The following is a 14,387-nucleotide window of genomic DNA, read 5'->3' on the forward strand; positions in this document are numbered from 1 at the left end:
TCCATCATAAAAGTGCATCTGTCCATCATAAAAGTGCATCTATCCATCATAAAAGTGCATCCATCCATCATAAAAGTGCATCTGTCCATCATAAAAGTGCATCTGTCCATCATAAAAGTGCATCTGTCCATCATAAAAGTGCATCTGTCCATCATAAAAGTGCATCCATCCATCATAAAAGTGCATCTGTCCATCATAAAAGTGCATCTGTCCATCATAAAAGTGCATCTATCCATCATAAAAGTGCATCCATCCATCAAAAAAGTGCATCTGTCCATCATAAAAGTCCATCCATCATAAAAGTGCATCTGTCCATCATAAAAGTGCATCTGTCCATCATAAAAGTGCATCTATCCATCATAAAAGTGCATCCATCCATCATAAAAGTCCATCTGTCGATCATAAAAGTGCATCTGTCCATCATAAAAGTGCATCTGTCCATCATAAAAGTCCATCCATCATAAAAGTGCATCTGTCCATCATAAAAGTGCATCTGTCCATCATAAAAGTGCATCTATCCATCATAAAAGTGCATCTGTCCATCATAAAAGTGCATCTGTCCATCATAAAAGTGCATCTATCATCATAAAAGTGCATCTGTCCATCATAAAAGTGCATCTGTCCATCATAAAAGTGCATCTGTCCATCATAAAAGTGCAACATAAAAGTGCATCTGTCCATCATAAAAGTGCATCTGTCCATCATAAAAGTGCATCTGTCCATCATAAAAGTGCATCTGTCCATCATAAAAGTGCATCTGTCCATAATAAAAGTGCATCTGTCCATCATAAAAGTGCATCCATCCATCATAAAAGTGCATCTGTCCATCATAAAAGTGCATCTGTCCATCATAAAAGTGCATCTGTCCATCATAAAAGTGCACCATAAAAGTGCATCTGTCCATCATAAAAGTGCATCTGTCCATCATAAAAGTGCATCTGTCCATCATAAAAGTGCATCTGTCCATCATAAAAGTGCATCCATCCATCATAAAAGTGCATCTGTCCATCATAAAAGTGCATCTGTCCATCATAAAAGTGCATCTGTCCATCATAAAAGTCCATCCATCATAAAAGTGCATCTGTCCATCATAAAAGTGCATCCATCCATCATAAAAGTGCATCTGTCCATCATAAAAGTGCATCTGTCCATCATAAAAGTGCATCTATCCATCATAAAAGTGCATCCATCCATCATAAAAGTGCATCTGTCCATCATAAAAGTCCATCCATCATAAAAGTGCATCTGTCCATCATAAAAGTGCATCCATCCATCAAAAAAGTGCATCTGTCCATCATAAAAGTGCATCTGTCCATCATAAAAGTGCATCTATCCATCATAAAAGTGCATCTGTCCATCATAAAAGTGCATCTGTCCATCATAAAAGTGCATCTGTCCATCATAAAAGTCCATCCATCATAAAAGTGCATCTGTCCATCATAAAAGTGCATCTGTCCATCATAAAAGTGCATCTGTCCATCATAAAAGTGCATCTATCCATCATAAAAGTGCATCTGTCCATCATAAAAGTGCATCTGTGCATCTGTCCATCATAAAAGTGCATCTGTCGATCATAAAAGTGCATCTATCATCATAAAAGTGCATCTATCCATCATAAAAGTGCATCTGTCCATCATAAAAGTGCATCTGTCCATCATAAAAGTGCATCTATCATCATAAAAGTGCATCTGTCCATCATAAAAGTGCATCCATCATAAAAGTGCATCTGTCCATCATAAAAGTGCATCCATCATAAAAGTGCATCTGTCCATCATAAAAGTGCATCTGTCCATCATAAAAGTGCATCTGTCCATCATAAAAGTGCATCTATCATCATAAAAGTGCATCTGTCCATCATAAAAGTGCATCTGTCCATCATAAAAGTGCATCTATCCATCATAAAAGTGCATCTATCCATCATAAAAGTGCATCTGTCCATCATAAAATTTCATCTATCATCATAAAAGTGCATCTGTCCATCATAAAAGTGCATCTATCCATCATAAAAGTGCATCTGTCCATCATAAAAGTGCATCTGTCCATCATAAAAGTGCATCTATCATCATAAAAGTGCATCTGTCCATCATAAAAGTGCATCCATCATAAAAGTGCATCTGTCCATCATAAAATTTCATCTATCATCATAAAAGTGCATCTGTCCATCATAAAAGTGCATCTATCCATCATAAAAGTGCATCTGTCCATCATAAAAGTGCATCTGTCCATCATAAAATTTCATCTATCATCATAAAAGTGCATCTGTCCATCATAAAAGTGCATCTGTCCATCATAAAAGTGCATCAATCCATGATAAAAGTGCATCTGTCCATCATAAAAGTGCATCTGTCCATCATAAAAGTGCATCTGTACATCATAAAAGTGCATCTATCATCATAAAAGTGCATCAATCCATCATAAAAGTGCATCTATCCATCATAAAAGTGCATCAATCCATGATAAAAGTGCATCTGTCCATCATAAAAGTGCATCTGTCCATCATAAAAGTGCATCTGTCCATGATAAAAGTGCATCTGTCCATCATAAAAGTGCATCTGTCCATCATAAAAGTGCATCTGTCCATCATAAAAGTGCATCAATCCATCATAAAAGTGCATCAATCCATCATAAAAGTGCATCTGTCCATCATAAAAGTGCATCTATCCATCATAAAAGTGCATCCATCCATCATAAAAGTGCATCTATCCATCATAAAAGTGCATCTGTCCATCATAAAAGTGCATCTGTCCATCATAAAAGTGCATCTGTCCATCATAAAAGTGCATCTGTCCATCATAAAAGTGCATCTGTCCATCATAAAAGTGCATCTATCCATCATAAAAGTGCATCTGTCCATCATAAAAGTGCATCAATCCATCATAAAAGTGCATCTGTCCATCATAAAAGTGCATCTATCCATCATAAAAGTGCATCCATCCATCATAAAAGTGCATCTATCCATCATAAAAGTGCATCTGTCCATCATAAAAGTGCATCTGTCCATCATAAAAGTGCATCTGTCCATCATAAAAGTGCATCTGTCCATCATAAAAGTGCATCAATCCATCATAAAAGTGCATCTGTCCATCATAAAAGTGCATCTGTCCATCATAAAAGTGCATCTGTCCATCATAAAAGTGCATCTGTCCATCATAAAAGTGCATCTGTCCATCATAAAAGTGCATCTGTCCATCATAAAAGTGCATCAATCCATCATAAAAGTGCATCTGTCCATCATAAAAGTGCATCTATCCATCATAAAAGTGCATCCATCCATCATAAAAGTGCATCTATCCATCATAAAAGTGCATCTGTCCATCATAAAAGTGCATCTGTCCATCATAAAAGTGCATCTGTCCATCATAAAAGTGCATCTGTCCATCATAAAAGTGCATCAATCCATCATAAAAGTGCATCTGTCCATCATAAAAGTGCATCTATCCATCATAAAAGTGCATCCATCCATCATAAAAGTGCATCTATCCATCATAAAAGTGCATCTGTCCATCATAAAAGTGCATCTGTCCATCATAAAAGTGCATCTGTCCATCATAAAAGTGCATCTATCCATCATAAAAGTGCATCTATCCATCATAAAAGTGCATCAATCCATGATAAAAGTGCATCTGTCCATCATAAAAGTGCATCTGTCCATCATAAAAGTGCATCTGTCCATCATAAAAGTGCATCAATCCATCATAAAAGTGCATCAATCCATCATAAAAGTGCATCTGTCCATCATAAAAGTCCATCCATCATAAAAGTGCATCTGTCCATCATAAAAGTGCATCTGTCCATCATAAAAGTGCATCTGTCCATCATAAAAGTGCATCTATCATCATAAAAGTGCATCTGTCCATCATAAAAGTGCATCCATCATAAAAGTGCATCTGTCCATCATAAAAGTGCATCCATCATAAAAGTGCATCTGTCCATCATAAAAGTGCATCTGTCCATCATAAAAGTGCATCTGTCCATCATAAAAGTGCATCTATCATCATAAAAGTGCATCTGTCCATCATAAAAGTGCATCTGTCCATCATAAAAGTGCATCTGTCCATCATAAAATTTCATCTATCATCATAAAAGTGCATCTGTCCATCATAAAAGTGCATCTGTCCATCATAAAAGTGCATCTGTCCATCATAAAAGTGCATCAATCCATGATAAAAGTGCATCTGTCCATCATAAAAGTGCATCTGTCCATCATAAAAGTGCATCTATCATCATAAAAGTGCATCAATCCATCATAAAAGTGCATCTATCATCATAAAAGTGCATCAATCCATCATAAAAGTGCATCAATCCATCATAAAAGTGCATCTGTCCATCATAAAAGTGCATCTATCCATCATAAAAGTGCATCCATCCATCATAAAAGTGCATCTATCACCATAAAAGTGCATCTGTCCATCATAAAAGTGCATCTATCCATCATAAAAGTGCATCTGTCCATCATAAAATTTCATCTATCATCATAAAAGTGCATCTGTCCATCATAAAAGTGCATCTGTCCATCATAAAAGTGCATCTGTCCATCATAAAAGTGCATCTGTCCATCATAAAAGTGCATCAATCCATGATAAAAGTGCATCTGTCCATCATAAAAGTGCATCTGTCCATCATAAAAGTGCATCTGTCCATCATAAAAGTGCATCTGTCCATCATAAAAGTGCATCTATCATCATAAAAGTGCATCTGTCCATCATAAAAGTGCATCCATCATAAAAGTGCATCTGTCCATCATAAAAGTGCATCCATCATAAAAGTGCATCTGTCCATCATAAAAGTGCATCTGTCCATCATAAAAGTGCATCTGTCCATCATAAAAGTGCATCTGTCCATCATAAAAGTGCATCTATCATCATAAAAGTGCATCTGTCCATCATAAAAGTGCATCTATCCATCATAAAAGTGCATCTGTCCATCATAAAAGTGCATCTGTCCATCATAAAATTTCATCTATCATCATAAAAGTGCATCTGTCCATCATAAAAGTGCATCTGTCCATCATAAAAGTGCATCAATCCATGATAAAAGTGCATCTGTCCATCATAAAAGTGCATCTGTCCATCATAAAAGTGCATCTGTCCATCATAAAAGTGCATCAATCCATCATAAAAGTGCATCTATCATCATAAAAGTGCATCAATCCATCATAAAAGTGCATCAATCCATCATAAAAGTGCATCTGTCCATCATAAAAGTGCATCTATCCATCATAAAAGTGCATCCATCCATCATAAAAGTGCATCTATCACCATAAAAGTGCATCTGTCCATCATAAAAGTGCATCTATCCATCATAAAAGTGCATCTGTCCATCATAAAAGTGCATCTGTCCATCATAAAAGTGCATCTGTCCATCATAAAAGTGCATCTGTTCTGTCCATCATAAAAGTGCATCTGTCCATCATAAAAGTGCATCAATCCATGATAAAAGTGCATCTGTCCATCATAAAAGTGCATCTGTCCATCATAAAAGTGCATCTGTCCATCATAAAAGTGCATCAATCCATCATAAAAGTGCATCTATCATCATAAAAGTGCATCAATCCATCATAAAAGTGCATCTATCCATCATAAAAGTGCATCAATCCATCATAAAAGTGCATCTGTCCATCATAAAAGTGCATCTGTCCATCATAAAAGTGCATCTGTCCATGATAAAAGTGCATCTGTCCATCATAAAAGTGCATCTGTCCATCATAAAAGTGCATCTGTCCATCATAAAAGTGCATCAATCCATCATAAAAGTGCATCAATCCATCATAAAAGTGCATCTGTCCATCATAAAAGTGCATCTGTCCATCATAAAAGTGCATCTATCCATCATAAAAGTGCATCAATCCATGATAAAAGTGCATCTGTCCATCATAAAAGTGCATCTGTCCATCATAAAAGTGCATCTATCCATCATAAAAGTGCATCTGTCCATCATAAAAGTGCATCAATCCATGATAAAAGTGCATCTGTCCATCATAAAAGTGCATCTGTCCATCATAAAAGTGCATCTATCATCATAAAAGTGCATCAATCCATCATAAAAGTGCATCTATCATCATAAAAGTGCATCAATCCATCATAAAAGTGCATCAATCCATCATAAAAGTGCATCTGTCCATCATAAAAGTGCATCTATCCATCATAAAAGTGCATCCATCCATCATAAAAGTGCATCTATCACCATAAAAGTGCATCTGTCCATCATAAAAGTGCATCTATCCATCATAAAAGTGCATCTGTCCATCATAAAATTTCATCTATCATCATAAAAGTGCATCTGTCCATCATAAAAGTGCATCTGTCCATCATAAAAGTGCATCTGTCCATCATAAAAGTGCATCTGTCCATCATAAAAGTGCATCAATCCATGATAAAAGTGCATCTGTCCATCATAAAAGTGCATCTGTCCATCATAAAAGTGCATCTGTCCATCATAAAAGTGCATCTGTCCATCATAAAAGTGCATCTATCATCATAAAAGTGCATCTGTCCATCATAAAAGTGCATCCATCATAAAAGTGCATCTGTCCATCATAAAAGTGCATCCATCATAAAAGTGCATCTGTCCATCATAAAAGTGCATCTGTCCATCATAAAAGTGCATCTGTCCATCATAAAAGTGCATCTGTCCATCATAAAAGTGCATCTATCATCATAAAAGTGCATCTGTCCATCATAAAAGTGCATCTATCCATCATAAAAGTGCATCTGTCCATCATAAAAGTGCATCTGTCCATCATAAAATTTCATCTATCATCATAAAAGTGCATCTGTCCATCATAAAAGTGCATCTGTCCATCATAAAAGTGCATCAATCCATGATAAAAGTGCATCTGTCCATCATAAAAGTGCATCTGTCCATCATAAAAGTGCATCTGTCCATCATAAAAGTGCATCAATCCATCATAAAAGTGCATCTATCATCATAAAAGTGCATCAATCCATCATAAAAGTGCATCAATCCATCATAAAAGTGCATCTGTCCATCATAAAAGTGCATCTATCCATCATAAAAGTGCATCTGTCCATCATAAAAGTGCATCTATCCATCATAAAAGTGCATCTGTCCATCATAAAAGTGCATCTGTCCATCATAAAAGTGCATCTGTCCATCATAAAAGTGCATCTGTCCATCATAAAAGTGCATCAATCCATGATAAAAGTGCATCTGTCCATCATAAAAGTGCATCTGTCCATCATAAAAGTGCATCTGTCCATCATAAAAGTGCATCAATCCATCATAAAAGTGCATCTATCATCATAAAAGTGCATCAATCCATCATAAAAGTGCATCTATCCATCATAAAAGTGCATCAATCCATGATAAAAGTGCATCTGTCCATCATAAAAGTGCATCTGTCCATCATAAAAGTGCATCTGTCCATGATAAAAGTGCATCTGTCCATCATAAAAGTGCATCTGTCCATCATAAAAGTGCATCTGTCCATCATAAAAGTGCATCAATCCATCATAAAAGTGCATCAATCCATCATAAAAGTGCATCTGTCCATCATAAAAGTGCATCTGTCCATCATAAAAGTGCATCTGTCCATCATAAAAGTGCATCTATCCATCATAAAAGTGCATCAATCCATGATAAAAGTGCATCTGTCCATCATAAAAGTGCATCTGTCCATCATAAAAGTGCATCTATCCATCATAAAAGTGCATCTATCCATCATAAAAGTGCATCAATCCATGATAAAAGTGCATCTGTCCATCATAAAAGTGCATCTGTCCATCATAAAAGTGCATCTGTCCATCATAAAAGTGCATCTGTCCATCATAAAAGTGCATCTGTCCATCATAAAAGTGCATCTGTCCATCATAAAAGTGCATCAATCCATGATAAAAGTGCATCTGTCCATCATAAAAGTGCATCTGTCCATCATAAAAGTGCATCTGTCCATCATAAAAGTGCATCTGTCCATCATAAAAGTGCATCCATCCATCATAAAATTTCATCTATCATCATAAAAGTGCATCTGTCCATCATAAAAGTGCATCTGTCCATCATAAAAGTGCATCTGTCCATCATAAAAGTGCATCTGTCCATCATAAAAGTGCATCTGTCCATCATAAAAGTGCATCAATCCATGATAAAAGTGCATCTGTCCATCATAAAAGTGCATCTGTCCATCATAAAAGTGCATCTGTCCATCATAAAAGTGCATCAATCCATGATAAAAGTGCATCTGTCCATCATAAAAGTGCATCTGTCCATCATAAAAGTGCATCCATCCATCATAAAATTTCATCTATCATCATAAAAGTGCATCTGTCCATCATAAAAGTGCATCTGTCCATCATAAAAGTGCATCTGTCCATCATAAAAGTGCATCTGTCCATCATAAAAGTGCATCAATCCATGATAAAAGTGCATCTGTCCATCATAAAAGTGCATCTGTCCATCATAAAAGTGCATCTGTCCATCATAAAAGTGCATCAATCCATCATAAAAGTGCATCTATCATCATAAAAGTGCATCAATCCATCATAAAAGTGCATCTATCCATCATAAAAGTGCATCAATCCATGATAAAAGTGCATCTGTCCATCATAAAAGTGCATCTGTCCATCATAAAAGTGCATCTGTCCATGATAAAAGTGCATCTGTCCATCATAAAAGTGCATCTGTCCATCATAAAAGTGCATCTGTCCATCATAAAAGTGCATCAATCCATCATAAAAGTGCATCAATCCATCATAAAAGTGCATCTGTCCATCATAAAAGTGCATCTGTCCATCATAAAAGTGCATCTGTCCATCATAAAAGTGCATCTATCCATCATAAAAGTGCATCAATCCATGATAAAAGTGCATCTGTCCATCATAAAAGTGCATCTGTCCATCATAAAAGTGCATCTATCCATCATAAAAGTGCATCTATCCATCATAAAAGTGCATCAATCCATGATAAAAGTGCATCTGTCCATCATAAAAGTGCATCTGTCCATCATAAAAGTGCATCTGTCCATCATAAAAGTGCATCAATCCATCATAAAAGTGCATCAATCCATCATAAAAGTGCATCTGTCCATCATAAAAGTGCATCTATCCATCATAAAAGTGCATCCATCCATCATAAAAGTGCATCTATCATCATAAAAGTGCATCTGTCCATCATAAAAGTGCATCTATCATCATAAAAGTGCATCTGTCCATCATAAAAGTGCATCTATCATCATAAAAGTGCATCTGTCCATCATAAAAGTGCATCCATCCATCATAAAAGTGCATCTGTGCATCTGTCCATCATAAAAGTGCATCTGTCCATCATAAAAGTGCATCTATCCATCATAAAAGTGCATCTGTCCATCATAAAAGTGCATCTGTCCATCATAAAAGTGCATCTATCCATCATAAAAGTGCATCTGTCCATCATAAAAGTGCATCTGTCCATCATAAAAGTGCATCTGTCCATCATAAAAGTGCATCAATCCATCATAAAAGTGCATCTATCATCATAAAAGTGCATCAATCCATCATAAAAGTGCATCTGTCCATCATAAAAGTGCATCAATCTATCATAAAAGTGCATCTGTCCATCATAAAAGTGCATCTGTCCATCATAAAAGTGCATCTGTCCATCATAAAAGTGCATCTATCATCATAAAAGTGCATCTGTCCATCATAAAAGTGCATCTATCATCATAAAAGTGCATCTGTCCATCATAAAAGTGCATCTATCATCATAAAAGTGCATCTGTCCATCATAAAAGTGCATCTGTCCATCATAAAAGTGCATCAATCCATCATAAAAGTGCATCTGTCCATCATAAAAGTGCATCTATCCATCATAAAAGTGCATCTATCCATCATAAAAGTGCATCTATCATCATAAAAGTGCATCTGTCCATCATAAAAGTGCATCTATCCATCATAAAAGTGCATCTGTCCATCATAAAAGTGCATCTGCCCATCATAAAAGTGCATCTATCATCATAAAAGTGCATCAATCCATCATAAAAGTGCATCTGTCCATCATAAAAGTGCATCTGTCCATCATAAAAGTGCATCTATCATCATAAAAGTGCATCAATCCATCATAAAAGTGCATCTGTCCATCATAAAAGTGCATCTGTCCATCATAAAAGTGCATCTGTCCATCATAAAAGTGCATCAATCCATCATAAAAGTGCATCCATCCATCATAAAAGTGCATCTATCCATCATAAAAGTGCATCAATCCATGATAAAAGTGCATCTGTCCATCATAAAAGTGCATCTGTCCATCATAAAAGTGCATCTATCCATCATAAAAGTGCATCTATCCATCATAAAAGTGCATCAATCCATGATAAAAGTGCATCTGTCCATCATAAAAGTGCATCTGTCCATCATAAAAGTGCATCTGTCCATCATAAAAGTGCATCAATCCATCATAAAAGTGCATCAATCCATCATAAAAGTGCATCTGTCCATCATAAAAGTGCATCTATCCATCATAAAAGTGCATCCATCCATCATAAAAGTGCATCTATCATCATAAAAGTGCATCTGTCCATCATAAAAGTGCATCTATCATCATAAAAGTGCATCTGTCCATCATAAAAGTGCATCTGTCCATCATAAAAGGTCATCTATCATCATAAAAGTGCATCTGTCCATCATAAAAGTGCATCTATCATCATAAAAGTGCATCTGTCCATCATAAAAGTGCATCTGTCCATCATAAAATTTCATCTATCATCATAAAAGTGCATCTGTCCATCATAAAAGTGCATCTGTCCATCATAAAAGTGCATCTGTCCATCATAAAAGTGCATCAATCCATGATAAAAGTGCATCTGTCCATCATAAAAGTGCATCTGTCCATCATAAAAGTGCATCTGTCCATCATAAAAGTGCATCAATCCATCATAAAAGTGCATCTATCATCATAAAAGTGCATCAATCCATCATAAAAGTGCATCAATCCATCATAAAAGTGCATCTGTCCATCATAAAAGTGCATCTATCCATCATAAAAGTGCATCCATCCATCATAAAAGTGCATCTATCACCATAAAAGTGCATCTGTCCATCATAAAAGTGCATCTATCCATCATAAAAGTGCATCTGTCCATCATAAAAGTGCATCTGTCCATCATAAAATTTCATCTATCATCATAAAAGTGCATCTGTCCATCATAAAAGTGCATCTGTCCATCATAAAAGTGCATCTGTCCATCATAAAAGTGCATCTGTCCATCATAAAAGTGCATCTGTCCATCATAAAAGTGCATCAATCCATGATAAAAGTGCATCTGTCCATCATAAAAGTGCATCTGTCCATCATAAAAGTGCATCTGTCCATCATAAAAGTGCATCAATCCATCATAAAAGTGCATCTATCATCATAAAAGTGCATCAATCCATCATAAAAGTGCATCTGTCCATCATAAAAGTGCATCTATCCATCATAAAAGTGCATCAATCCATGATAAAAGTGCATCTGTCCATCATAAAAGTGCATCTGTCCATCATAAAAGTGCATCTGTCCATGATAAAAGTGCATCTGTCCATCATAAAAGTGCATCTGTCCATCATAAAAGTGCATCAATCCATCATAAAAGTGCATCAATCCATCATAAAAGTGCATCTGTCCATCATAAAAGTGCATCTATCCATCATAAAAGTGCATCCATCCATCATAAAAGTGCATCTATCCATCATAAAAGTGCATCTGTCCATCATAAAAGTGCATCTGTCCATCATAAAAGTGCATCTATCCATCATAAAAGTGCATCAATCCATGATAAAAGTGCATCTGTCCATCATAAAAGTGCATCTGTCCATCATAAAAGTGCATCTATCCATCATAAAAGTGCATCTATCCATCATAAAAGTGCATCAATCCATGATAAAAGTGCATCTGTCCATCATAAAAGTGCATCTGTCCATCATAAAAGTGCATCTGTCCATCATAAAAGTGCATCAATCCATCATAAAAGTGCATCTGTCCATCATAAAAGTGCATCTATCCATCATAAAAGTGCATCCATCCATCATAAAAGTGCATCTATCATCATAAAAGTGCATCTATCCATCATAAAAGTGCATCTGTCCATCATAAAAGTGCATCTATCATCATAAAAGTGCATCTGTCCATCATAAAAGTGCATCTATCATCATAAAAGTGCATCTGTCCATCATAAAAGTGCATCTGTCCATCATAAAAGGTCATCTATCATCATAAAAGTGCATCTGTCCATCATAAAAGTGCATCTATCATCATAAAAGTGCATCTGTCCATCATAAAAGTGCATCCATCCATCATAAAAGTGCATCTGTGCATCTGTCCATCATAAAAGTGCATCTGTCCATCATAAAAGTGCATCTATCCATCATAAAAGTGCATCTGTCCATCATAAAAGTGCATCTGTCCATCATAAAAGTGCATCTATCCATCATAAAAGTGCATCTGTCCATCATAAAAGTGCATCTGTCCATCATAAAAGTGCATCTGTCCATCATAAAAGTGCATCAATCCATCATAAAAGTGCATCTATCATCATAAAAGTGCATCTGTCCATCATAAAAGTGCATCTATCATCATAAAAGTGCATCTGTCCATCATAAAAGTGCATCTGTCCATCATAAAATTTCATCTATCATCATAAAAGTGCATCTGTCCATCATAAAAGTGCATCTGTCCATCATAAAAGTGCATCTGTCCATCATAAAAGTGCATCAATCCATGATAAAAGTGCATCTGTCCATCATAAAAGTGCATCTGTCCATCATAAAAGTGCATCAATCCATCATAAAAGTGCATCTATCATCATAAAAGTGCATCAATCCATCATAAAAGTGCATCAATCCATCATAAAAGTGCATCTGTCCATCATAAAAGTGCATCTATCCATCATAAAAGTGCATCCATCCATCATAAAAGTGCATCTATTATCATAAAAGTGCATCTGTCCATCATAAAAGTGCATCTATCCATCATAAAAGTGCATCTGTCCATCATAAAAGTGCATCTGTCCATCATAAAATTTCATCTATCATCATAAAAGTGCATCTGTCCATCATAAAAGTGCATCTGTCCATCATAAAAGTGCATCTGTCCATCATAAAAGTGCATCTGTCCATCATAAAAGTGCATCAATCCATGATAAAAGTGCATCTGTCCATCATAAAAGTGCATCTGTCCATCATAAAAGTGCATCTGTCCATCATAAAAGTGCATCAATCCATCATAAAAGTGCATCTATCATCATAAAAGTGCATCAATCCATCATAAAAGTGCATCTGTCCATCATAAAAGTGCATCTATCCATCATAAAAGTGCATCAATCCATGATAAAAGTGCATCTGTCCATCATAAAAGTGCATCTGTCCATCATAAAAGTGCATCTGTCCATGATAAAAGTGCATCTGTCCATCATAAAAGTGCATCTGTCCATCATAAAAGTGCATCAATCCATCATAAAAGTGCATCAATCCATCATAAAAGTGCATCTGTCCATCATAAAAGTGCATCTATCCATCATAAAAGTGCATCCATCCATCATAAAAGTGCATCTATCCATCATAAAAGTGCATCTGTCCATCATAAAAGTGCATCTGTCCATCATAAAAGTGCATCTATCCATCATAAAAGTGCATCAATCCATGATAAAAGTGCATCTGTCCATCATAAAAGTGCATCTGTCCATCATAAAAGTGCATCTATCCATCATAAAAGTGCATCTATCCATCATAAAAGTGCATCAATCCATGATAAAAGTGCATCTGTCCATCATAAAAGTGCATCTGTCCATCATAAAAGTGCATCTGTCCATCATAAAAGTGCATCAATCCATCATAAAAGTGCATCAATCCATCATAAAAGTGCATCTGTCCATCATAAAAGTGCATCTATCCATCATAAAAGTGCATCCATCCATCATAAAAGTGCATCTATCATCATAAAAGTGCATCTATCCATCATAAAAGTGCATCTGTCCATCATAAAAGTGCATCTATCATCATAAAAGTGCATCTGTCCATCATAAAAGTGCATCTATCATCATAAAAGTGCATCTGTCCATCATAAAAGTGCATCTGTCCATCATAAAAGGTCATCTATCATCATAAAAGTGCATCTGTCCATCATAAAAGTGCATCTATCATCATAAAAGTGCATCTGTCCATCATAAAAGTGCATCCATCCATCATAAAAGTGCATCTGTGCATCTGTCCATCATAAAAGTGCATCTGTCCATCATAAAAGTGCATCTATCCATCATAAAAGTGCATCTGTCCATCATAAAAGTGCATCTGTCCATCATAAAAGTGCATCTATCCATCATAAAAGTGCATCTGTCCATCATAAAAGTGCATCTGTCCATCATAAAAGTGCATCTGTCCATCATAAAAGTGCATCAATCCATCATAAAAGTGCATCTATCATCA

The sequence above is a fragment of the Gobio gobio genome, assembly GCF_949357685.1.
Source record: "Gobio gobio genome assembly, chromosome: 12".
In the NCBI taxonomy this organism is placed as follows: domain Eukaryota; kingdom Metazoa; phylum Chordata; class Actinopteri; order Cypriniformes; family Gobionidae; genus Gobio; species Gobio gobio.